Below are 27,766 nucleotides of genomic sequence, written 5' to 3'. Positions count from 1 at the left end.
AAATTAGGGCAAAATCCAAAACAAAGGTGGATGCGGATGTCGTGGGGTATGACTCGAGGCGTTAGCTGAAGCCACTAAAATGAAAATATAAAAAACAAAGAAAATTCGATTAAAATTCAAAACAAAGGTGGATGCGGATGTCCTGGGTTATGACTCGAGGCGTTAGCTGAAGCCACTAAAAGTGAAAAAGAATTAAAACAAACAAAAGTAGGGCAAAATTCAAAACAAAGGTGGATGCGGATGATTTGGGGTATGACTCGAGGCGTTAGCTGAAGCCAACCAAAGTGAAAAAGAATAAAAACAAACACAATTTGGACAAAATCCAAAACAAACCTGGATGCGGATGTCTTAGGGTATGACTCGAGGCATTAGCTGAAGCCAATCAAAGTGAAAAAGAATAAAAAACAAACAAAATTTGGACAAAAATCAAAACAAAGGTGGATTCGGATGTCTTGGGGTATGACTCGAGGCGTTAGCTGAAGCCACTAAAAATGAAAAAGAATAAAAACAAACAAAGTGAAAAAGAATAAAAACAAAAAAAAATTTGGACAAAATTCAAAACAAAGATGGATGCGGATGTCTTGGGGTATGACTCGAGGCGTTAGCTGAAGCCACTAAAATTGAAAATAAAAAAAAACAAACAAAATTAGGGCAAAATTCAAAACAAAGGTGGATGCGGATGTTTTGGGGTATGACTCGAGGCGTTAGCTGAAGCCAACCAAAGTGAAAAAGAATAAAAACAAACAAAATTTGGACAAAATCCAAAACAAAGCTGGATGCGGATGTCTTGGGGTATGACTCGAGGCGTTAGCTGAAGCCAACCAAAGTGAAAAAGAATAAAAACAAACAAAATTCGGACAAAATTCAAAACAAGGGTGGATGCGGATGTCTTGGGTTTTGACTCGAGGCGTTAGCTGAAGCCATTCAAAATGAAAAAGAGTAAAAACAAACCTAGTGCAAAATTCAAAAACACACCGCCCGGACTAAACTATGGTTAGGTTTTCCTTTTTTTTGCTTACCTATATGTATGTGTGCCTGGATGCCTAATATGTAAAGAACTGATGGAACTCGCATCAAGAATGATCAGTGTGGGAGACTAGACTGATCATGAGAATCAGTCTAGGTCTTGAAGCTGATCTAACCCCAGGGTAACAGTAAGGGAGGGCAGCATGATCACGGGAATTATGCTGAGGCTTTGATGCTGGCCCCACAATCTAACTCCAGGGCACCAGTAAGGGAGAGCAACATGATCGCGGGAAACATGCTGAGGCCTTGATACTGGTCCCACACTCTGTTCCCACTTGGGAACAACCACTCACCCCTGCAAGGGCGAAAATAACCGCCTCATTAAGAGGTATAAACTACAAGCCTTTGTACTTTCAGTGCACAAGCCGTCTGCTCGTCCTCTGAAAGGGAGGGCTGGCTGTCGGTGGTGCACTGAGGGTGCCTCTCTTTCTCTTTCGCTTTCTCACTATAAACATCAAAACCAATGACAAGTCACCGTACTCTCAGCGCACAAGCCGGTTGCTGGTTCTCTGAAGGGGGGACTGGCTGCCGGAGCTGCGCTGGGTGCGCCTCTCTTCTTTCCTTACTTTCTTCTTTTTCTTTTCTTTTTCTCTTTTCCTTCGTTCCTCTTCTCTAAAGACCCTACTCCTTCACTCTCTCCCTCTCACCCAAACTCCCTCTAAAACACCCTTCCTTTCACCCCCACGCCCCCTCCGTTCTTCCACAAAGCATAACAAAGACCCAAGAAACTCAACCACCAAGTATTACATCCAAAACAACCTCCCTGCCTCCCTCCTCCAGACAAGCACTCAATATAAACCACAAGAAACCAACGAAAACACCAAAACCGAATGCAAACCAAAGTGAAAGCACTGTTTAAAAGGTGGTGTAAACTACCACCTGAGAAATCGCAATTAGCAGTTCACTGCTAATTGAACACATTAAACTCGAACTCGAATAGGGTGTTAAAAAAATAGGGGTGAAATTACAGGACACCCATTAGTCGTAAGTGTTAAAAGAGAAAATAAATATTGGATGAAATTGAAATGATGAAAAAATATCGTTGATTCATTCAGAAAGCAATTTTATATTTAGCAAGCGTTTCCATTATCAGCAAAAAAAGTCCTGATTTTTTGAAAAAGTCAGTGCCTTTAAGTTTCGCCTAAAAATATGGTTTGCTTCCCCAGATCCATTTAACCACAAGACAATACTTCGGGTTCCACAGTATTGGATTTGATTTTATCATTTACTAGAAGAATGTGGTCAAAGCAGAAATTGAAGAGATCACATTTTGTTCTAATTAGTTTCGCCTGAAATGTGGAGGTTGCGTAAGAAACAGAATATAGAGGTTAAAGTTTGTGATTTTGGACGTACGCAATTTCACCGAAATTTAGTTTAGGTCTCAAAAGTAAAGATGAGCTCTTTTATGTTACATTGTTTAAACTTTCTACTTGTGCACAGATTTACCCGGTAAGACTCCTACAATTCAATTTTAGTCAGAAAAAACTCTGCCATTTTTCGCCACTTAGACTCGAACTTTTGAACATTTTTTAACTTTTTGGAACCAAAAATGATCAAAATTTGCAAACCTCCACGTAGTTGACAGTCAAATAAATCAGTTTTACATTTTTTTATCCATTTGTCATTGGGTTGACTGTCACTTTAAGAACTGCAAAACAGGATTTGCTACTCACCATAAGTTAAGCAAAATAGTTCTTCTCTCCAAGAACGTTAAGCAACTATTTTTAGTTATTAATGCTCCATTTCAATTGAAATTTTAAACTCAACATTTGATTTCATTCCAGGAAAACAAAAAGATGCAAAATTTGTCAAAGAATGAAAGAAAACTTAGATATCAATTAATTTTTTCCACAATTCTGTCTGTATAATAAATAAGATTGAGGTGAAAATACTTGATATAAAAAACAATTACTAAACGTCATTTCCTTAGGTTTCAATTAGAACTAACTAACAAAATTAAAAAGGTGCGAAATTTGTCTCAATTGTTTAGCCGATCTGTATATAGTACCCATCAAAATTTTGATCAACTAAAAATCAAGAAATTTTTAGGGCGCTCAAAATAACATTTTATCATTTTAAATTTCTCCTTAACATTTTTATTTTCGAAAGTTTATGATTATCGAGTCTGGTGTCAGAAGTGTAACTACACCAAAATGCTATTAACATCAATTTTAAGAAAACCTCTCTTATAAGAACTAAGATTGCGCTTACACTTCACTGCATAAAAGTGAGTAACTTGGGAATCACTACATTCAGAAATTGAACTTGAAAAAATTAACAATGGAGAAAGCGTAATTGACTCTCTGTTTTAATTAAAATCAGTCGAACATTTCAATGACGTTACGTTGCAATTTTGACTTTCGTTTCAATAGAAATACGGACGGTGATCTAAGGGTTTTTTGGCTCATGAAAAAAAGCATCAAAATTAATAATACTATGTCAAATTGCAATCTCATTTTTTTTCAGTCATTTTTCGCAAATGCAAAACTAAATGTCAAAAAGTGCAAGTTTTTTCCCTTTATACCATTTGGTTTTCTGTATTCAGAAACCATGCAAAGTTTGAGGTGAAATTATTTTCAAATTGTGGCTCAAAAAAAATTTTCCTGTATTTTAGTTTTATTTCACTTTGCTTACTCCACAGTTCAAGTTGTACAAAATACTGAATATATTAGTGTCAATCATCCCTAAGTCTTGGGGCGTTCCAGTACTAAACAAGCACGTTTCATAAGTGAAGAACTAATTTCAGCACTGAAATATTGTTTGACAAACTGTATTTTTTAAAGCGATCTCACTTTTTTCTCGTTATGTATTCATTGATGTCATTAAGTCTGACCAACCAAATTTTATCGAGCAAAAACTGAAATAAAGTTGTCGCTAATTTCTTTACTCGTAGCGTAGCGCCCAGAAAAATTATACTTTCGATGGACGAAAAACCCGGGTAGAGGTCGAATTGGTCGAACTGTAAGAACTTGCAAGAAAATTCACCACCTTGCAGGCTTTTCCTTACGCGGTAAATATTCGGTTTAGAATTGAAATTCTATACTCGAAATTTTATTTGATTACAGGAAAACAAAAATAGGCAAAATTTGTCAACAAAAAGAAAGAAAATTTAACTATCAAGTAATTTTTTCAACATATCACTCTGAAAAACAAATAAAATTGTGGTAAAAATAGACCCTTTGACTGCTAAGCTCTTTTGACTCACGAGTGTTAAAGTTTTAACTTCGATAAATTGATCGTTCAACTTACAAAGCTCTTGAAATTTAACCATTCTACAACCGTATTCGAGTAAAATCATGATTTCATACATAACTTCTAAGAAGATAACTGTACTGCTTATAATGTAAGAAAAAAGTAAAATATCGCAACATATGAGTGTACACATATTCTGCTTATCAAAGGAAGAAAAACATCAGATAATTGATCTGAAAGAAAATTGTTTAGAAGATTTGAAGGGCAAATCATTTACCCTGAGAAAAATGCTGTAACATGAAATTGAAGCATCAGTTAAAATCAAAAAAGGTATAAACAACCAAAAACATGCTTCAAAAAATACACTGGCTCCAAAAAATTTCATTAGGGCTAAATTTTTAGTCACTATTTGTAAGTAATCAAATGATGATCTAGCACTTATTAACTGAAATGCAAAAAGGAACCCTTGAGTTAATGAAACTGAAAAGTAGCCTTTTGTGATCATGGGTGACTTTGTAGTATGCTATGCGAACTGAGCAACTAATTCCTACGCGCTTCGTACGGTGAAGAATAGAATGTTAAATTGAATTATCCAATAAAATTTGAGCTCAACCGGAACGAACTCGCAAGAAAATTACAGCTGAACCGGAACGAACTCGCAAGAGAATTACAAGTTAGCCACTCGAATTGCAAGTTCTTACAAATAAATCATTCGATCTGCGAGTTCTTAGAAGTTAACTATTAGACTGGCAATTTCTCACAAATTACCCGTCTTTTGCAGGAAACCTGCATGTTCATACAAGTTATCATCCAGTCTTGACCCGGGAGGCTATTCATGCTCGCAATTTCGCCTATTTTTTGGGTCTGTCACAAGAAAAAACTTGTATAAATTAATCGCACGCTTAAGTTATTTTCTAGTGTGAAAACACATGATTTGGATCCAACACAGCAAAAATCATGCGCCCTGACCATCACTCAAGAAAAAATTGTGTGATTTTTCACGAGAAAAATTTTTGTACCCTCTCAAAATTTTGACGCAGAAATTGTTATCTGACAATGTCGGAACTTCATATACGAATGTTTAATGTTCTGATTGTTTACAAATCGTATTTCTTTTAATCTATATTTTTCCATAACCAAGTTCAAATGAATACGTCTGCACAAAGTAACAGTTTGTCTAGACAGTTCTATCCACGTGGCGATTAGTCAATATTAGAGTATATTCGCAAAAGGCGTGCAATTGAATTGATCATCTTAACCGGAATTCATTCCTAATCAGCATCCTTTTTCAGCCACCTTCGTATCCGATCTGTTCTCTGCTTGAACATAGTGTGAAGTGTAAAAACCAATGATCGGATTCCAGTTCAAATGTCAGAAACTTAAACTGGCAGAAAATTGATTAAACATATTGAAAAACACAGATAATTGAAATAGCTTAATTAATTTTATTCCTTCTGAGCATTTAACATGAAATTATCAAGTGTGTTCAAAAGTATATCTTTGATGCAAAAGGCAAACCTTTAATTAGATTTTTCAAGAACTAAGATTCCGCTTACACTTCACTGCATAAAAGTGGGTAAATTGGGAATCACTACATTCAGAAATTGAACTTGAAAAAATTAACGATCGAGAAAGCGTAATTGACTCTCTGTTTTAAATAAAATCAGTCGAACATTTCAATGAAGTTAAGTTGCAATTTTGATTTTCGTTTCAATAGAAATACGGACGGTGATCTAAGGGTTTTTTGGCTCATGAAAAAAGCATCAAAATTAATAATACTTTGTCAAATTGCAATCTCATTTTTTTCAGTCATTTTTCGCAAATGCAAAAGAAGATGTCAAAAAGTTCAAGTGTTTTCCCTTTATACCCTTCGGTTTTCTGTATTCAGAAACCATGCAAAGTTTGAGGTGAAATTATTTACAAATTGTGGCTCAAATAAAAAATTTTTTCCTGTATTTTAGGTTTATTTTATTTTGCTTACTCCACAGTTCAAGTTGTACAAAATACTGAATATATTAGTGTCAATCATCCCTAAGTCTTGGGGCGTTCGAGTACTAAACAAGCACGTTTCATAAGTGAAGAACTAATTTCAGCACTGAAATATTGTTTGACAAACTGTATTTTTTAAAGCGATCTCACTTTTTTCTCGTTATGTATTCATTTATGTCATTAAGTCTGACCAAACAAATTTTATCGAGCAAAAACTGAAATAACGTTGTCGCTAATTTCTATACTCGTAGCGTAGCGCCCAGAAAAATTATACTTTCGATGGACGAAAAACCCGGGTAGAGGTCGATTTGGTCAAACTGTAAGAACTTGCAAGAAAATGCACCACCTTGCAGGCTTTTCCTTACGCGGTAAATATTCGGTTTAGAATTGAAATTCTATACTCGAAATTTTATTTGATTACAGGAAAACAAAAATAGGCAAAATTTGTCAACAAAAAGAAAGAAAATTTAACTATCAAGTAATTTTTTCAACATATCACTCTGCAAAACAAATAAAATTGTGGTAAAAATAGACCCTTTGACTGCTAAGCTCTTTTGACTCACGAGTGTTAAAGTTTTAACTTCGATAAATTGATCGTTCAACTTACAAAGCTCTTGAAATTTAACCATTCTACAACCGTATTCGAGTAAAATCATGATTTCATACATAACTTCTAAGAAGATAACTGTACTGCTTATAATGTAAGAAAAAAGTAAAATATCGCAACATATGAGTGTACACATATTCTGCTTATCAAAGGAAGAAAAACATCAGATAATTGATCTGAAAGAAAATTGTTTAGAAGATTTGAAGGGCAAATCATTTACCCTGAGAAAAATGCTGTAACATGAAATTGAAGCATCAGTTAAAATCAAAAAAGGTATAAACAACCAAAAACATGCTTCAAAAAATATACTGGCTCCAAAAAATTTCATTAGGGCTAAATTTTTAGTCATTATTTGTAAGTAATCAAATGATGATCTAGCACTTATTAACTGAAATGCAAAAAGGAACCCTTGAGTTAATAAAACTGAAAAGTAGCCTTTTGTGATCATGGGTGACTTTGTAGTATGCTATGCGAACTGAGCAACTAATTCCTACGCGCTTCGTACTGTGAAGAATAGAATGTTAAATTGAATTATCCAATAAAATTTGAGCTCAACCGGAACGAACTCGCAAGAAAATTACAGCTGAACCGGAACGAACTCGCAAGAGAATTACAAGTTAGCCACTCAACTTGCAAGTTCTTACAAATAAATCATTCGATCTGCGAGTTCTTAGAAGTTAACTATTAGACTGGCAATTTCTCACAAATTCCCCATCTTTTGCAGGAAACCTGCATGTTCATACAAGTTATCATCCAGTCTTGACCCGGGAAGCTATTTATGCTCGTAATTTCGCCTATTTTTTGGGTCTGTCACAAGAAAAAACTTGTATAAATTAATCGCACGTTTAAATTATTTTCTCGTGTGAAAACACATGATTTGGATCCAACACAGCAAAACTCATGCGCCCTGACCATCCCTCAAGAAAAAATTGTGTGATTTTTTACGAGAAAAATTTTTGTACCCTCTCAAAATTTTGACGCAGAAATTATTATCTGACAATGTCGGAACTTCATATAAGAACGTTTAATGTTCTGATTGTTTACAAATCGTATTTCTTTTAATTTATATTTTTCCATAACCAAGTTCAAATGAATACGTCTGCACAAGGTAGCAGTTTGTCTAGACAGTTCTATCCACGTGGCGATTAGTCAATATTAGAGTATGTTCGCAAAAGGCGTGCAATTGAATTGATTAACTTAACCGGAATTAATTCCTAATTAGCATCCTTTTTCAGCCACATTCGTATCCGGCCTATTCTCTGCTTGAACATACTGTGAAGTGTAAAAACCAATGATTGGATTCCAGTTCAAATGTCAGAAACTTAAACTGGCAGAAAATTGATTAAACATATTGAAAAACGCAGATAATTGAAATAGCTTAATTGATTTTATTCGTTTCTGAACATTTAACATGAAATTATCAAATGTGTTCAAAAATATATCTTCGATGCAAAAAGCAAACCTTTTAATTAGCAGAAATGAATTCCGCGGGGAGAATAAGCTCAAATTTGATACAAATTTACTGCTAATTATGCTTTGTGCACCAATTGAAGTGGAATAATAGGAAAGTGTGAAAAAACTGACAGCAATTAACTGTCTGCATGAAGTAAAAATCGTCGCGTAGGTTTTGTCACACGTAAAAGCGCTTGTTCACTTCAAGTATTTAAGTATAGAGCTTTACAAGGCGTGACCAAATGGAAAGCAATTAAATCAAGCCATTGATCTTGGCTGCTTTAAACTGAAAAATACAGCCCTCTTTAGGGATGCACGAAAGGCCGGCAATGAGGTTAAATTGAAGGGGTGAATAAAATCAACTTAAGTGCAATAAGGTTTTTTTGAGCCGCGATAAATTCCCCCGTAATGCAATTAATTAAGAAATACAAGAACCATAACAAATTTTCAACTTGTGAAGGATATTTGCTCTTAATGCTGGAAAAAGGCGGTGTACTCGATTAAAAGGTAATTTTGAAGAGCGCGCAAAAATTTAAGTAGGAAAAAGAAAAAGGTAGGTATTTTTTTTTATTTTCGCGCTTAGGACAAACCCCAGACGCTTTGGCAAATTTGAGGTAATTTAATACGTCTATTTATTATTCCTGATACAAAAAAGGGGTTAATAAAAACAGATCAAGTTTCCATTGAATCAAGAAAGGCACCTTTTTGATAATAGATTTCCTATTTGATTTTCAGCTTTAAAAAATTAGTACACTAGAATATAACAAGTAATTCTTACTACATCAAAGCAAGAATAGAGGAATTATCGGGGCTTATATGGAAATCTTATCACAGATTTAATATATCTTCACACAAAAAAAACGCAATCAGGACTGCTGTCTAAGCCTTGACGTCAATGATGATGTTGAAACCGTACTCTTCATCATTACGGCGTCTATTATCAAATTAACATTTTGAATCAGCCAAACCGAACGAGCGGGCATCTAATGTCTTCTTAACCAACGGAGATAGAGAATGTTGAACGGTTTTTTGAGACAAATGATAAAAAATCAATCAGTCACAATTTGAAACTGAAATTTTGCCCTTAAGAAACTATCGCTTTGTTTTGTTTGTGTGATCGACGTGCTTGTTAATAAAGCTTTTATTTAAGAAGTTTGGCCACCAATAGTTAAAATAGATAAAGTAAAGTAAATTACGTATGCCGGGGTGAGTTGAAGATTTGGTTGAAAAAAATGGAGATAGACGCGATGATGAATTGGTTAGAAAAAACCTTCAAAGATCGTTTTTTAATCGGTTAAAAATCGGTTAAGAAATTCCAGACAACCGTTTATTTTGAAAGGTTTCAGAAAAAAAACGACACAGCTGAGCAACTTAAAACCAAGTAAGTGTTCTTCAACACAACTAGTCCATAGTTTTTGACCAGTATTCAACGTTAGAACTTTTATTGGATTGTTAAGTCAATCAGTTTTTTTCAAATATAATTGCTTAACAGATATGAGAAAATTAAATAAGGATAAAAAATTTTTCAGCAAATTTTTAACACTTGCATTAACAATAAACCTAAAAAAGAATCCAAACAAAACGGCTGGCGCGAATCTGTGTAGCACAGAATTTTCCAACATACGTCTCATATTTGTACAAAACTTCTCTGTTAAAAAAAGGGAAAAAAAGGTAAAGCGAAAAAAAGAAAAAAAAGCGAAAATAAAAAAATCGGAAGATAAAAGATGAAATTAATAGCAGAGAACATAGTGCATCAAATATACACGCAGGACTAGATTAGTGCAAAACAATTTAATGTAAGTCTTTGTTTAATGTAAACTTTGCCGAAATTGCAGTCAGCTGAAAAATTTTCAGTCCAAAATTGTTAACTTCAAATAAGAAAGATTATTCGTTACTACAAAATTTTGGAGGGATAAAAAAACATTTGAAAAAGGAAAATATATAAAAATACAGTGGTCTCTCCCGGATCACAAAAATTTGTCTATGTTTTGAATCGCTAATGCGTAAAATTGGGCAAAAAAAAGGTCAGGCGATTAAAAAAAATTGTATTCAAAAGTAGCATTTTTTTGCAATGAACCAAACAATTTTGAAGACGATGGCGCTAGAGACAACAATTTTACTAATATTTCCAGTTGAAGCCGCTTGGTTTACAGCCAAAAGTTTAAAAAAGTAATAATTGCGCCATCCAAATTTTTCGGAATATGTCAATCAAAGTTGGGGAAGAAATTGGTGTACAGACAAAATAGAGTTTTATAGGCTTTAACGAAAACATTTCACTGATTCCAGCAAATTAAATTTTTGGAATACGTAAATAATGTAAAAAGGGAGGCCATATGAGAGACTTTTTCATCCAACTTACAAGCACTAGTAAGTGAAATCTGGAAATGTTGTCTCTAGTTTCTCAGGAGTAAAAGTTTGTGCCAAAACGTGTTGGTGCACCATTTTTTCAGCAGACGGAAAGAAACATTTTTGTGTCCACCATATTATTCCATCCAAAAACCTAGTATTGTATCAGATAGACGAAATTTAGAAGAATATGCATTTTTTTCAATAAATTTTCTTGGATTCAAAAGTATTCGTTTTGTTGAACTCAAGATTTAAGATATAAAATTGTTCCCTTTACATTTTTTTGAGAAAAACAATCGTGCAATCACAGCTATCAGTAATGTCAAATAAAAGTTATACAGAAAAGCGTCACAAGAATAAGTTTTTGGTGATGGGATGGACGGGGAAATTTTTTTCGAAAATAAAACTTTTTATAATTATTGCTAAGTAGTCAATGTCAATTTAGAAATGTGTACAGACGTCATTCAATTATTCAACATTTAAAACTTCAGCAAGAAAAACAACATATATTCGTTAGAGTCGAAAATCAAAAATAAACTAGCATAGCTTACCTAAATATGAACAAACCTCACAACTAATAGAGAAGCAAAGGAGGTACTATGTAAAAACCTTGCATTTGTGTCAGCAGTTCCTTCAAATTACTGAAAAGGTTCCCGACAAAATTGAAACGTTATTGCCGTGCTCAGTTGACCTTGGTTTCCACCGCTATTTTCTCATATGAAATGTAAACTGACGAGGAACAAGTGAAAAATGTTCGATTAACTATAGAGAAAGTTTTTGACTATTTTGACGAAATTTTCACTCCAATTTACTGCTCCAGCGCATCCCGGGTCACCACATCAGAGTAGTCACACAAGGATCATATATGGTATCATGCAAACAATAACGTATTTCCTAGTACGATCCTTGTATGGCTACTAAGAAATTATACATGACTACTGGGAAATCATATATGAACCTTGTATGACTACAAAGAAAAACATATATGATCCTAATACGAATACCAAGAATCATACATCTATATTTCTTAAACTTTTAAATCATTTAATTCTTTTAAAAATCTCATTCGGCAAGGACTCACTTATGTGATTCCACGGCATCACTTTGTGATCCGCCAAAAGACCGAAACGTACAATATCATTTGCAAAGTTGGGCACGCAATTAACGAGTAAGTCCAAATATATAAATAAAGTTCTGATAATCTCTGAAGCCAGCTTATACCTATTAATGCTCATTTATAAAACCAATTTTAGGAAACATTTTTGCAGATAACCTCAAAATTCGTTTCTGAATGTATTTAGGTTGGAAAGTTATTCTTTCGCCCACACAATGAATCAAATGTGAAATGCAAATGTTATATCTATCGACTATATTATACGGGAATTTGTGAAACCAATCAAAGTTTTTGTCATATTTGACCTTGTATAATTTCCAGGAAACTTTTTCAACCTCAAAAGAAAAAGAAAGGTGTACAGTTTTTAGGCTTTGAATTTTTTGTATGATCCCTGTATGATTTCTAGGGAAATCATATATGATCCTTGTATGACTACTAAAAAATTATACAAATCATATATGACCTTTCATGAAAACTAGGAATCATATATGACATAGAATTACTACTAAGAATTGTTTATGATGAGCGACCCGGGATATTTATTTCTTGGCTTTACCAAAATATCACAATTATCAAAATTTTTAAACCTCTAATAGTTTCAGGAAAAATCTATTACTCATTTGTTTCCTTTTTGCTTAAATCTCAATTCATTGAGATAATCTCTTTACTTAAAAAAGATTTTGACTATGACCATTTCAAGTCATAAAATATTTGGAACTTAGCATAAGTGTTAGATTTGTGGTAATTCCGAACTCAGTACTTAACGTCTCGTGACGTAGACCAATTCAATTTGGGCTATATTAACATTAATCAACAGGCTCATTTTTCCTACCCCTCTTGAGGGGGTTAGGAACTGTTTACTCAACTGTGTTTTTTTGTTCAGACAACTTTGGCCGATTGGTAGTTCATCGTAGAGAGTTGTGATTTGTATCATTGACAAGCCCATCCAGCGGAGAATATAGCATTAAATACATTATTTTTTGAAGTTCGTATTCTAGAGCGATTTATCAAGGTTTAAATTTTCGTGATTATAAAGATGGATTTGCGTTATTTTTTACATTTTCCAAAATTTTTATCTAAAGTTTAGTCAATTTTGTTAAAATATGTCAAAATTGTTAACAGCAGAGTTGTTGATTTGACTTTCAATCACAAAAAATTTTTTGGTCACTTTGATTAATTCTTTTGGCTAACATTTTGTGTAAATATTATAAAAAATCAGCCTTTTTTGTCAACAATTGCACCAAATAAGCTTCTTTGGTCCAAGTTAATTAAACTTGCCGGTTGTACACACAAAAAAACTACTAACATAATCTTTGTTAACTCCAAGGGGGCTATTCTTACTTCCAACTCTTTTGAGAATACTCTGGAATTAACGTTTGGCCCTTTTTGCTAACTTATCTCCTATCTCCATGATTATCCAAAACCAAGCATTTTTTTTTGACTTTTTTACTAACAAGTTATCTACATCTAAATCACTCGAAACAATTAAGTGTTGTTACTGAACGCATAGCAATAAACGGCTAGTTTTGGACCTATCTTGGACTGTTACAATCCAAAAACAATTCGCATTGTAACCAGTCGGTCTGTTATTTAAAAGGAAACCGATATGTTCAATGTTGGCTAAAGAACATAATAATTCAAATCAAAGCTCACTGAAGACAACTCTAAATGGCTTCCTAATTAGTTCCCAAAACAGCGTCTCTAGTTTTTTATTTGAAAGCTTCTGGTCGTTTTGACTATTAAAATTATTTGTTTCTAAATGAACAAGGGTTTTTACAATTTTGCCATTCCTTTTCATTTGATTTGGTCAAGCTTATACCTATAAATGCTCATTTATTTTTAAAAATATTTGGAAAAAATTTTCCTGATAACCTCAAATCCGTTTTTTGAATGTATTTTGGTTGGAAAGTTATTCTTTCGTCGCACATACATTGAATCAAATGTGGAAAGCAAATGCAATATAATAGTTTTTTATGCACTCATACTACATTATTTGAAAATTGGTGAAACCAATCAATGTTTTTTGTGCCATATATGACGGTGTAAGATTTCCAGGAAACTTTTTCAGAATCAAAAGAAAATGAAAGATGTACAGTTTCTAGGCTTTGAATTTTTTGTATGATCCCTGTATGATTTCTAGAGAAATCATAATGATCCTTGTAAAACTACCAAGAAATTATACAAATCATATATGACCTTGTATGAAAACTAGGAATCATATATGACCAAGTAAGACTACTATGAATTGTATGAATTGTATATGATGAGCAATCCGGGATATTTTTTTTCTTGGCTTTACCAAAATATCGCAATTATTAAAATTTTAAACCTCTAATATATTCAAAACTTAGTTATTCCGCATTTGTTACAATTTGATTAAATCTCATTTCATTCAGATAATCTTTTCACTTATAAAATTTTTGACTATGACCATTTCAAGTCATAGGATATTTGGAACTTAGCATAAGTATTCGATTTGTTGTAATTCCGAACTCAGTACTTAACGTCTCGTGACGTAGACCAATTCAATTTGGGCTTTATTAACCTTATTCAACAGGTTCATTTTTCCTACCCCTCTTGAGGGGGGTTAGGAACTGTTTACTCAACTGTGTTTTTTTGTTCAGACAACTTTGGCCGATTGGTAGTTCATCGTAGAGAGTTGTGATTTTTATCATTGACAAGCCCATCCAGCGGAGAATATAGCATTAAAAACATTATTTTTTGAAGTACGTATTCTAGAGCGATTTATCAAGGTTTAAATTTTCGTGATTATAAAGATGGATTTGCGTTATTTTTTACATTTTCCAAAATTTTTATCTAAAATTTAGTCAATTTTGTTAAAATATGTTAAAATTGTTAACAGTAGTGTTGTTGATTTGACTTTCAATCACAAAAAATTTTTTGGCCACTTTGATTAATTTTTTTGGCTAACATTTTGGGTAAATATTATAAAAAATCAGCCTTTTTTGTCAATAATTGCACGAAAATAAGCTTCTTTGGTCCACGTTAATTAAAGTTGCCGGCTTTACACACACAAAAACTACTAACGTAATCTTTGTTAACTCCAAGGGTGCTATTCTTAATTCCAATTCTTTTGAGAATGCTTTGCAATTAACGTTTGGCCCTTTCTGCTAATTATCTTCATGACTATCCAAAACGCCGCATTTATTTTTGATTTTTTTACTAACAAATTATCTATATCTAAATCACTCGAAACAATTAAGTGTTTTTTACTGGAAGCATTTTGGAAACATTATAGGTGAAAATTAATTTAAAAAATCAGCCTTTTTCGTCAACAATTGCACGAAATAAGCTTCTTAGGTCCACGTTAATTAAACTTGCCGGTTGTACACACACACACACACAATTTACTAACATAATCTTTTTCAACTCCAAGGAGGCTATTCTTACATCCAATTCTTTTGAGAATTCTCTGGAATTAACGTTGGGCCGTTTCCGCTAACTTATCTCGATGATTATCCAAAACGCAGCATTTTTTTTATTTTTTTACTAGCAAATTATCTATATCTATATCACTCGAAACAGTTAAGTGTTTTTACTGGACGCATAAAAATATATGGCTTGTTTTGGACCTATCTTGGACTGTTACAATCCAAAAACAATTCGGGTTGTAACCAGTCGGTCTTTTATTTAAAAGGAAACCGATCTTTTTTATGTTAGTTGAAGAACCCAACAATTCAAATAAAAGCTCAATGGTGACACCTCCAAGTGCTTCCTAAGCAGTTCCAAAAACGGCGTATCAATTTTTTCAATTTCAAAACCTGTGGTCGTTTTGACTAATAAAATTATTTGTTTCTTAAAGAACAAGGTTTCTTTGTTTTTTGCCATTACTTTTCTTTTGATTTGGTCAAGCTTATACCTATAAATGCTCACTTATTTTTTAAAATATTTGGGAAAAATTTTGCTGATAACCTCAAATTCGTTTTTTGAATGTACTTAGGTTGGAAAGTTATTCTTGTGCCCAAACATTGAATCAAATGTGAAATGCAAATGCTGTATAATAATTTTTTATATCCTCTGACTGCTTTATTCAGGAATTGGTGAAACCAATCAATGTTTTATGTGCCATATATGATCTTGTATGACTTCCAGGAAATTGTTTCAAAATCAAAAGAAAATAGATGATGTACAGTTTTGAGTCTTTGAGTTTTTTGTATGACCATTGTATGATTTCTAGAGTTCATAATGATCCTTGTATAACTACAAAAAATATACAAATCATTTATGACCTCGTATGAAAACTAGGAATCATATATGACCTAGTATGACTGCTAGGAATTGTGTATGATGAGTAACCCGTGATTTTTATTTCTTGGCTTTATCAAAATATCGCAATGATCAAAATTTTTAAACCTCTTATAGTTTCAAAACTTAATTATTCCCCATTTGCTACATTTTGCTTAAATCTCAATTCCTTGGGATAATCTTTGCACTTATAAAAGTTTTTGACTATGACCATTTCAAGTCATAGGATATTTGGAACTTAGCATAAGTATTCGATTTGTGGTAAGTCCGAACTCAGTACTTAACGTCTCGTGACGTAGACAAACTCAATTTGGTCTATATTAACATTATTCAACAGAATCATTTTTCCTACCCCTCTTGAGGGGGGGTAGGAACTGTTTACTCAACTGTGTTTTTTTTGTTCAGACAACATTGGCCGATTAACAGTTCATCGTAGAGAGTTTTGATTTGGATCACTGAAAAGTCCATCCAGCGTAGAATATAGAATTAAAAACAATTTTTGATGTTCGTATTCTAGAGCGATTTGTCAAGGGTTAAATTTTTGTGATTATTGAGATGGATTTGCGTTATTTTTCACATTTTCCAAAATTTTTATCTATATGTAGTCAATTTTGTTTAAAAATGTTAGAATTGTTAACAGTAGTGTTGTTGATTTGACTTTCAATCATAAAAAATCTGTTGGCCACTTTGATTAATTTTTTTGGCTAACATTTTGGGTAAAAATTATTTAAAAAATCAGCCTTTTCGTCAACAATTGCACGAAATAAGCTTCTTTGGTCCACGTTAATTAAACTTGCTGGTTGTACACACACAAAATTTACTAACATAATCTTTTTCAACTCCAAGGAGACTATTCTTACTTCCAATTCTTTGAGAAGTCTCTGGAATTAACGTTTGGCTGTTTTTGCTAACTTATCTCAATGATTATCCAAAACGCAGCATTTTTTTAACAACAAACAGCATTTTTTTACAAACAAATTATCTTTATCTATAACACTCGAAACAATTAAGTGTTTTTACTGGACGCATAACAATATATGGCTTGTTTTGGACCTATCTTGAACTGTTACTATCCAAAAACAATTCGGATTGTATCCAGTCGTTCTTTTATTTAAAAGGAAACCGATTTTTTTGTGTTAGTTAAAGAACAGAACAATTCAAATCAAAAGCTCACTGGTGACGACTCCAAGTGGCTTCCTAAGCAGTTCCAAAAACAGCGTTTCTAGTTTTTAATAAAAAGCAGTTGGTTATTTTGACTATCAAAATTATTTGTTTCTAAATAATCAACGGCTTTTTGATTTTTTCCATTAATTTTATCTTAATTTGGTAAATTTGTAGCTCAATATCAGCAAAAGAAGAGTGGCTCTTCATTTTACTGAAAAAAATTGAATCTTAATTGCGATCTTACGCCATAACTTATGATTTTCCGGCCTTGTAACCATCAGACTACAGGATATTTTTTTGACTTTTAGGCATTTGCTCATTTTTCTCTATTTTCTTGTGTTTTCACAATGTGACGATATTGACAATTCACATAACACCTTGCTGAGGTCCAAATAAGAAACAATAGAAGAAATCAAAATGTTTAAAGGCACAGATTTTGGTTTTAACGTCTTCGACAACACATTCTCGAAGAATTTATTAGTTTTTCTGTTAATTTTGTCTTTAACTGTCGTTTACCCTATGTCATTTAGTCGTCTGGAATTTTCTGGAGTGTGACCGATCTTGCTGCCTTTTTGTGGTTGATAAGAGGAGCCTATTTTTTAATCTGAGTAAATAGCTGATGGCTTTCATTGGCTTGAAAACATTTGTTTAAAAAAAACACTTTCCAACTTTGCTTTTTCAATTTTTTTGTGTGTTTTTGTTACCTAGTCTCGTTGATTAAAGATCACATATGACATTATAGGAAGGCGCGAGTGCACAAAATCGATTATTTTTTATAAAGTTCGTTATGACAGTACTAGCTTCGACACGGGCTTTTCGCAAAATAAAAGTAAATTATTATGTAATTTTTGCCTATATTTGACGCTGTTTTGGTAACGTAAGACATATTCAGAATCAAAACAGACCTCAAGGGGTTTATTTAGAAGAACTAACAAACTTATTTATATGTCTTAAATATATTTATTTTTATATTTTGTCAACTTTTTACCTAGTCTCATTATTGAGAAGTCTCATACCACATAACTTGCATCAGAAGAAGGCGCGACTGAACCTTGTTGAGGAGCAGAAAATGGTTTTAAGGCTCTGACAGCGTTTCTCACAGGTTTCATTTGTATTTTTGTTGGTTGTCTCTTTTTGTTGTTCTTTTTGTAACCGCAAGAAAAATTGAATAAAGAGAGGCCCTAATGCCCTCCAATATAATCGCCTGTGATGATAAAACGTTTGGACAACTTCAATTGGTATCTAATGTTTTCTTTTCTTTGAAATTAATTGTTTTTTAGTATTAAAAGAGAATTTTTTGACGCTATTTTGACTTTGTTATTAAGCATTTTTTTTTGAAAATGGACAAAAAGTTTTGCATGCAACTATTGTTTGTCGTTTTGTTTGATTTTGCTGCTCGTGTTCACTCGTTTTCCTAATAATGCCAGATCTCATCAGTCTATTGCGGCATTTTTTCCTCCACTGATGTATTTGCGTTGAAGGCGATATTTTTGTTCACACACAAATTTTTCGAAACATACTTGAATTTTGGGCGTTTTCTATCTGTTCTCATGTGGATGAGCGGGGTCGGAACTTTATGTGTGAACACGCACATTACCGAGCCTCCTTGTTATAAGTATTCTATCACTTTAAACTCGCTTCACACTTGTTGCTATTTTACATAACCATATATAATATCTTTATCATCTATTAGTTTATCTTTAACAATTTGCTATGTAGGACCAAGAGTAGGACTCTGGGTTGAACTCCCACGTTTTAAGCAGTTCAGTCAAATTAGTGGAAAAAGTTCCAGACAAAAGCGAAACCGGCTTTCTTGATACTAAAATAACATAGTAAAAAAGAATAATCAAAGATCAAGAAAATTGTGGTCCCCGATCCCCGATTTAAAACCTTCGTTAAGTGTCTATAGCACGGACCGGCAGTATAGCACCACTGGACACTGATCAAAAAATAAGCAAAAAGTATAAATACATCGTTCGCATCTGAAGTGCGTATGTGCTTACAAATCAATAGGAGTGGAAAAAATAAGAGGAAAAATATTGAAACTTAGTGTTGTATTTAACTTCGACTGATGTTGGCGACAATTTTTAAGGATTAAAAAAGTAAACAAATGTTTGAAACTACTTTAAAAAAAGAATAAATATTTCATCAGAAATATTTGTTAATAGCTTTTAATTTCCACGGGAAGCCATCTGACATTTTGCAATTGTCGGGAAATTGTCTGTTGTTGTCAATTTTATTTGATATTGGACTATTTTTGTTTAGACAGACGGCTAGACAGATTAATTCAATTAGTTCAGCGGATATAAATAATCGCAAGTGTTAAATTTCACAGAAAAGGAGGACAAATAGTTATTCGTTGCAATGGGAAAAATGTTTGGTTACAAGATATTAACTGGCTTTATAAATAGATAAAACTTTTAAGCCTCAAGAGTGAAATTTAATAATAATTTTTTTTGAAATTTTCAACCCCCTCTCGTCGGGGAAGGCCTCGAGTTAGTACATTTATGCATCTATTTTATCTCTCGGGTTGAGTAACACAACAGAAACACAAGGAACGTATTATAATACGATTAGCATTTTTTTAATGGGTACTTGCGATAAAATGATCAAAGCAAAAAATCAGAACTTGTAAACCCATTTCCTGCTCTTAAAAGACAAAATAACGACTTTTGCTTTTATGAAACCCTTAAACTCACCCATAAAAAACTTCCAAGGTCGGTAAGAAAAGTAGGGTAAGAAAAATTCTACGGTAAGAAAAATTTCGGATAAGAAAAGATTGAAATTAGTATCAAGTGATGTCAATTATCCCGAGTTTGGATGCCATACAAAACTCCTGGTAATCAGACAATGTTATGTATGACTCCCTGCATATCATTTTCTCTATTTTCTTGTGTTTTCACAATGTGACGATATTGACAATTCACATAACACCTTGCTGAGGTCCAAATAAGAAACAATAGAAGAAATCAAAATGTTTAAAGGCACAGATTTTGGTTTTAACGTCTTCGACAACACATTCTCGAAGAATTTATTAGTTTTTCTGTTAATTTTGTCTTTAACTGTCGTTTACCCTATGTCATTTAGTCGTCTGGATTTTTCTGGAGTGTGACCGATCTTGCTGCCTTTTTGTGGTTGATAAGAGGAGCCTATTTTTTAATCTGAGTAAATAGCTGATGGCTTTCATTGGCTTGAAAACATTTGTTTAAAAAAAACACTTTCCAACTTTGCTTTTTCAATTTTTTTGTGTGTTTTTGTTACCTAGTCTCGTTGATTAAAGATCACATATGACATTATAGGAAGGCGCGAGTGCACAAAATCGATTATTTTTTATAAAGTTCGTTATGACAGTACTAGCTTCGACACGGGCTTTTCGCAAAATAAAAGTAAATTATTATGTAATTTTTGCCTATATTTGACGCTGTTTTGGTAACGTAAGACATATTCAGAATCAAAACAGACCTCAAGGGGTTTATTTAGAAGAACTAACAAACTTATTTATATGTCTTAAATATATTTATTTTTATATTTTGTCAACTTTTTACCTAGTCTCATTATTGAGAAGTCTCATACCACATAACTTGCACCAGAAGAAGGCGCGACTGAACCTTGTTGAGGAGCAGAAAATGGTTTTAAGGCTCTGACAGCGTTTTTCTCACAGGTTTCATTTGTATTTTTGTTGGTTGTCTCTTTTTGTTGTTCTTTTTGTAACCGCAAGAAAAATTGAATAAAGAGAGGCCCTAATGCCCTCCAATATAATCGCCTGTGATGATAAAACGTTTGGACAACTTCAATTGGTATCTAATGTTTTCTTTTCTTTGAAATTAATTGTTTTTAGTATTAAAAGAGAATTTTTTGACGCTATTTTGACTTTGTTATTAAGCATTTTTTTTTGAAAATGGACAAAAAGTTTTGCATGCAACTATTGTTTGTCGTTTTGTTTGATTTTGCTGCTCGTGTTCACTCGTTTTCCTAATAATGCCAGATCTCATCAGTCTATTGCGGCATTTTTTCCTCCACTGATGTATTTGCGTTGAAGGCGATATTTTTGTTCACACACAAATTTTTCGAAACATACTTGAATTTTGGGCGTTTTCTATCTGTTCTCATGTGGATGAGCGGGGTCGGAACTTTATGTGTGAACACGCACATTACCGAGCCTCCTTGTTATAAGTATTCTATCACTTTAAACTCGCTTCACACTTGTTGCTATTTTACATAACCATATATAATATCTTTATCATCTATTAGTTTATCTTTAACAATTTGCTATGTAGGACCAAGAGTAGGACTCTGGGTTGAACTCCCACGTTTTAAGCAGTTCAGTCAAATTAGTGGAAAAAGTTCCAGACAAAAGCGAAACCGGCTTTCTTGATACTAAAATAACATAGTAAAAAAGAATAATCAAAGATCAAGAAAATTGTGGTCCCCGATCCCCGATTTAAAACCTTCGTTAAGTGTCTATAGCACGGACCGGCAGTATAGCACCACTGGACACTGATCAAAAAATAAGCAAAAAGTATAAATACATCGTTCGCATCTGAAGTGCGTATGTGCTTACAAATCAATAGGAGTGGAAAAAATAAGAGGAAAAATATTGAAACTTAGTGTTGTATTTAACTTCGACTGATGTTGGCGACAATTTTTAAGGATTAAAAAAGTAAACAAATGTTTGAAACTACTTTAAAAAAAGAATAAATATTTCATCAGAAATATTTGTTAATAGCTTTTAATTTCCACGGGAAGCCATCTGACATTTTGCAATTGTCGGGAAATTGTCTGTTGTTGTCAATTTTATTTGATATTGGACTATTTTTGTTTAGACAGACGGCTAGACAGATTAATTCAATTAGTTCAGCGGATATAAATAATCGCAAGTGTTAAATTTCACAGAAAAGGAGGACAAATAGTTATTCGTTGCAATGGGAAAAATGTTTGGTTACAAGATATTAACTGGCTTTATAAATAGATAAAACTTTTAAGCCTCAAGAGTGAAATTTAATAATAATTTTTTTTGAAATTTTCAACCCCCTCTCGTCGGGGAAGGCCTCGAGTTAGTACATTTATGCATCTATTTTATCTCTCGGGTTGAGTAACACAACAGAAACACAAGGAACGTATTATAATACGATTAGCATTTTTTTAATGGGTACTTGCGATAAAATGATCAAAGCAAAAAATCAGAACTTGTAAACCCATTTCCTGCTCTTAAAAGACAAAATAACGACTTTTGCTTTTATGAAACCCTTAAACTCACCCATAAAAAACTTCCAAGGTCGGTAAGAAAAGTAGGGTAAGAAAAATTCTACGGTAAGAAAAATTTCGGATAAGAAAAGATTGAAATTAGTATCAAGTGATGTCAATTATCCCGAGTTTGGATGCCATACAAAACTCCTGGTAATCAGACAATGTTATGTATGACTCCCTGCATATCATATAAGCATGCTGTATGAATTCCCTGTACTCATGCTTTGATCATAAATGAGTCCACTGTAGTAATACATTGATAATAAATGTTTTCCCAGTTTTCATAATTGTGTTCATATTAGTGCAATAATTGTCGTACAATGTGTATGACATCAAATATGATCCCTGTAAGATTTCCAGGAACTGGCAAACATTAATTGAGACACCCCTGGACCGATAGGAAACGAAAAAAAAACGACTTATTGCAGATATAGTCGATTCTGTTGTCTCGCATTCCAATACCCCCAACCCACCACCTCATTGGAATGCAAAATTTTTGAAGCAAAGATTGTAATTTCATTCCATATGATATTAAAGCCACTACCTCACATATCTTGATTCATACAACATTTTTTCCAGTAGAAGCAATGAAAATTTAATTGATAATTAAATTAGTTAACATATCTATGGTTATTAAACAAACAGATAGACAGTTTAATGACAATCAATTTCATCAGTCCAACTCATTTTTCCACACAAGAAATGTTAGATTCTATTCTCCCCACTTTGGTCAGTTAAGACTAAAAACTCGTGATTGAAAGAATTAACCCTTTCTGGCATGTTTCATCGGACTGGCTCAGCTAATGAAATTCTCCCACTTCATCGGGTAAATGTTAAGGATAAGTCAGAGTAATTTATATAAAATGCCTTTGAAGAATATAACTTTCTGCTTCTGAGCTGGAAGTTTTTCTCAAAAACAGTTAATACTTCCAACAGCGCGCGAGCTAGCAACGTTTCCAAACATTCAGAATTAGAAACTAAAGCGAGTGACTGTGGCAGCTTGTCAAAACAATGCAACACATTTTCGATTGTTAGCTAAGATTTCTACTGCTAATGGCACAAATTTAACACCATGCCGATAGAAGTTTTTCTAATGCACCCTGAATATTTGATCATCAACTGCTTCAATTGCATAACCTGACTTCTCAGTCGCCCTTTAGATATTGTTTAATTGCAGAGAAGACATCAATGTGACATCAAGAGCAGCAAAGGGGTTCAACTCCCATGATGGCAGGAAATGCTTCCTTCTCGCAAATTGCTATCAGTGATAGGTGTTTTGTTTTTCCAATACTGGAGAACAATTAACCGTTGAAAAAGCTGTTGCGATTGATCTCTAACTATGTCATGTCTTGCAATGGCAACCCCACGTTCGTGACATAACAGAGAGTGTTGTAAATGCAACATGGGCTTTTTATCACAAAGTCGTAGCTTTTTCTCTAATTTGTCGATCAAACTCAACCGAAACTCATTTGGGTTGAAATGCAAATCTAAAGCAGTAATGGGATTTGCAGCTAACCACGCGCCTGATTGTGGAGGAGCTCTGACGCAAGTCTGGCGTTTTCCCCGAGTGATGCCTGGTCTTTTTTCAGTCCGAAAATTGATGAAGATCAAAAGCCTATTGGTTTTTCTATTGTGTAAATCAAGAAAAACCAAAAAAGTGATACTCTGATAGAGCTGCAAATGCAGATTTCTCTTTGGGAGACTGACCTGTGGTTTTCCAATCAAATCACTTGCTGCTATGAGGGATCCCATTCAAGCAATTCTTTATTGATCTTGAGTCTGTCTGACCCCTTAGCTTGAGACACTAATTGGGAGGCATGCCTGCTACTACGCGTTAATGGAAATAACTGTTCCAAGGATTGAATCTAAGGTCTCTTTTTGTAAGTAGTCAAAAATTTTCATAAACACAATTATTTTAATTGTTGGTGTATTGGTGCGGAGATAATACTCAAGTTTTACTGAACCCATACAATGTCGAAGAATACCCATTGCCCATTGTGGATCGTCTTTGTTGTTTAACTATTCAAGTATTTCTTCCGTTTTTTAGTTTTCATCTCAAACGGAGCCAGGGAAAAAATGTTTTGATGGTTTTATTATTTTTTTTCTTGACTTTTTGGACGTTTTCATCCATTTTTTTAACTAATTAGCAACGTCTTTCATCATTCCTAACTTAATAGTTTTTTGGCGCTTTCCACAACCTTTTTGAACTATTTGCCAATCTTCAGGCGTTCTCCTCAAAATATATTAAAAAAACTTATTTTCTATTTGTGCCTTATTCCCGACCTTTTGTGGCATATTCAAGACGGCAAATTCCCAGTTTGTCTGATATTTCCTAATTCTTATTTTAATGGATTTGTGGGACATCTTGAAATCACTTTGATATATTTTCTACGATGTCCTATCTCACTGATGTCCTATCGGTGTTTGTTTCTAGGATCCAGGAAATAACCTTCCGTGATTTTTTCTCTTATTGCGAAAGAGTCTCCTTGAAACTTACCATTCATGTAGCTGACTTTGATTTAAACTTCACAGTTCTCTCTCTATAGTTAAATTCGTTTTTCCGCATTTTAAGTTGGAAACAAACATTTACATGATCAAAACGCTTCTATTGACCTTTTCGCATTCAAAGTGATTTCAATTTGATTCAAAATGACAGATTGGATTAACTTTTAAACGTCTAGGCTCTGCAATTGAATTAAAAGGTCGAATAGTTCAACTAAAATGTTCATCTCTTTAAAAGCAAAACCGCTTCTAAGACAAAAAGTCAGTCAAATTAAGAAAGGCAACATACAATTCAATGGACTCTTTAGGGAGCTGTTGATCCATTATTAATCACATTATCAGCTTCAGGGACTTTCTAACTTTTCAATTTATACCTGGTATATATCTTTCTACTAAAAGCCTTGTGAAGCAGTTCTTGTGAAGCAGCTCTCTGAAGAAGTCAAAATTGCTAATATTTCTTGAATGACTCGAAATGTGATTTTGTTGTGTTGTGCGTTATCGCGAAAAAAACATGAAAGATCAATTCTTGATACAACTCAAAGAATTTTTATTGACCAAACAAAAACCTTGACCTAGAATGGACAATAAATCGCTTGGAAACACCATTTAGAAAAAAAGTTTGATTGAAAAACTGAAAAAAAAACAGCGTAAATCAATGTCAAATTGCCTCATGTGAAAAAAAACCAAAACCAAGAGAGCGAATTTCTCACTCTAATTTGAATTCGGAGTAAAAAAGATTCAGCCAAAAAACTATCAGTTTTCTGCTCCACTTTCTTTTTTGGCGTGACCAAAATAACTTCTCCAAATTGACTTCATAAATCTTGAAAATCTCAGCACAGATTTTATTAAAAAACATAGCCCCTAGAATTTTGGAAAAGACTAGAAGTCAAAAACTGACCATCCTCAATTACTTTACTCTTCTCACCTTGATTATACCAAACGTTTTGAAACAATAACAGGGAAATTTTTATTAGAAAATTTGCCGACCAAAACAGCTAAGAAATTTAATAAAATTTACTTGAAGTTGCAACTCGTTAATAAAAAAGTTTTCAGAAAAGACATTGTAAAACAGGATTACATGCAGTTCGCAACAAAACAAGAAAAGCAATGAATGAGCTCATTAAGAAAATACGGGGAACGGGAAAATTAACGACGAAGAGCAAAACAGAAAGCTAATTTTCTCTATTCATCTCAAACCAAAATCTCTATATAACTTTAAACGAAAATCCCAGCCACTATGTCGAGAACAGGATATTGATATAAATCAAATTGAAAGACAAATAAAATTGCTAGAACAGCTAATTGCAGCCAGAAAACTCCACAATTGCTATCGAAAAATGAGGAAGAATACAAAATTGCGGAAAAAACTTAAAAAAGGTCAAACGGTAAAAATTGCCGAAAACTGACACCAAAAGTGTACTATTCACTTCAGATGCACAAAAACCGCAACCAAGATTTACAATTTCGCACTCCACTTTGAATTCGAAGTAAAAAAAATCCGCCGAAAAACTCGTTTTTTTTTTGCTCCACTTTTTTTGGCGTGACCAAAATCACTTCTCTAAATAGAATTCATAATTTTCATTATTTTCATCATGAAAATGTCTGCACAGATGTTACTAAAATTGAAGCCCGTAGAATTTCGGAAAATAATCGAAGTAGAAAACTGACCATCCTGACTCACTTCACTCTGCTCACCTTGATTATACCAAAAATTTTGAAACAATAAATGGGGATTTTCCATGAGAAAATTAGCCGACCAAAACTGATCAGATATCTATTAAAATTCACATGGACTTGCATGAAACTCGTTAACAAAAACATTTTCAGAGAAAAACATTGTAATACAGGACTACGGGCAGTTTGCAACAAAACAGAAAAAATAATGAGTTCATTAAGAAAAACTGGGGAACGGGAAAACTGATGACGAAGAGCAAAATAGAAAACGAATTTTTTCTGTTCATCTCAAACCATTTTCTCTGTAAAACTTTGAAGACGAACTCCCAGCCACTATGCCGAGAACATGATAATGATATCAATCAAATTCAAAGACAAATAAATATGCTATAACAGCTAAGTGCAGCCGGAAAACTACTCAAATTTCATCAAAAATTCAGGAAGATTACAAAATTGACACCGAAAGATTAAAAAATAGACGTTGAAAACTAACACCCAAAGTGTACCATTCGCTTCAGGTGCTCAGAAACGAATCTAAACTTACAATTGCTACTTAAGACAGTTAATAGAAATATATTTTGCTGTAAAAATTGTGGTTGAAAATTAAAAAACTGCTTTAAAAAAGTCGAACCAGCTAAAAAAATTTTCGCTCGCTTAGTGAAATTTGTTTTGAATCAATTGTTTTTGCTCTCTCTATCTCAAATAAGCGACAAGAACAAAAACAATTCTCTCTTCTCTCAATTGTTGAGCAGTTTGACCTAAACACTTTTTCACGCTCCACCAAAACTCTTCTTCGAGTTTTTTGAACTATAATAAAAGTCTTAGAGGAGCTGCAAAAGATCGTGGAAAAGAAATAACTGCGGAAACTTTAAACAACTTTATTTTTCTGTTGTTTTATTTGAGCTCAAACCGTTTTTCCACTTAAAAGTTTCTCATTGTGTTTTTGGTATTCAGCATATTTCGTCATTTTAAACGTCGTTGGAACAATTCTTTTCTGATTTTCAACAAAACTAAGAAGAAACTGAGACTTGAAAAGTAGAACAGTTAAGCGAGTCATTGATCAACTGTGAGTTGTTCTGTCAATGTTTGCGCTTTGCTTATTAAATGCAATGAGTTTTAAACTTTCAAATATAAACATTTACGGCAAACTCTGAAATATGAACTATATTCGTAATTAAAATACACAA

At 33.2% G+C, this 27,766-nt stretch overlaps 2 protein-coding genes across 2 annotated transcripts in view; one reads left to right on the top strand and one right to left on the bottom strand.

Annotated features, from left to right (window-relative positions):
• Window positions 1-27,766, bottom strand: part of LOC142350806 (gamma-aminobutyric acid type B receptor subunit 2-like) — a 149,559-nt gene that overhangs the window by 119,540 nt on the left and 2,253 nt on the right. The window lies entirely within an intron of this gene.
• LOC142350808 (uncharacterized) overlaps window positions 27,676-27,766 on the top strand; it is a 201,774-nt gene continuing 201,683 nt past the window's right edge. Inside the window, exon 1 of the mRNA XM_075402763.1 lies at window positions 27,676-27,685. The gene's annotated coding sequence lies outside the window, so the exon portion shown is untranslated. The remainder of the gene's footprint in view (window positions 27,686-27,766) is intronic.

This window comes from Convolutriloba macropyga, chromosome 12 (genome assembly GCF_964194025.1).
Source record: "Convolutriloba macropyga chromosome 12, txConMacr16.3, whole genome shotgun sequence".
Taxonomy (NCBI): domain Eukaryota; kingdom Metazoa; phylum Xenacoelomorpha; order Acoela; family Convolutidae; genus Convolutriloba; species Convolutriloba macropyga.
Note: the sequence above shows the minus strand (reverse complement) of the source record. Positions and strands in the feature narration are given on the sequence as shown.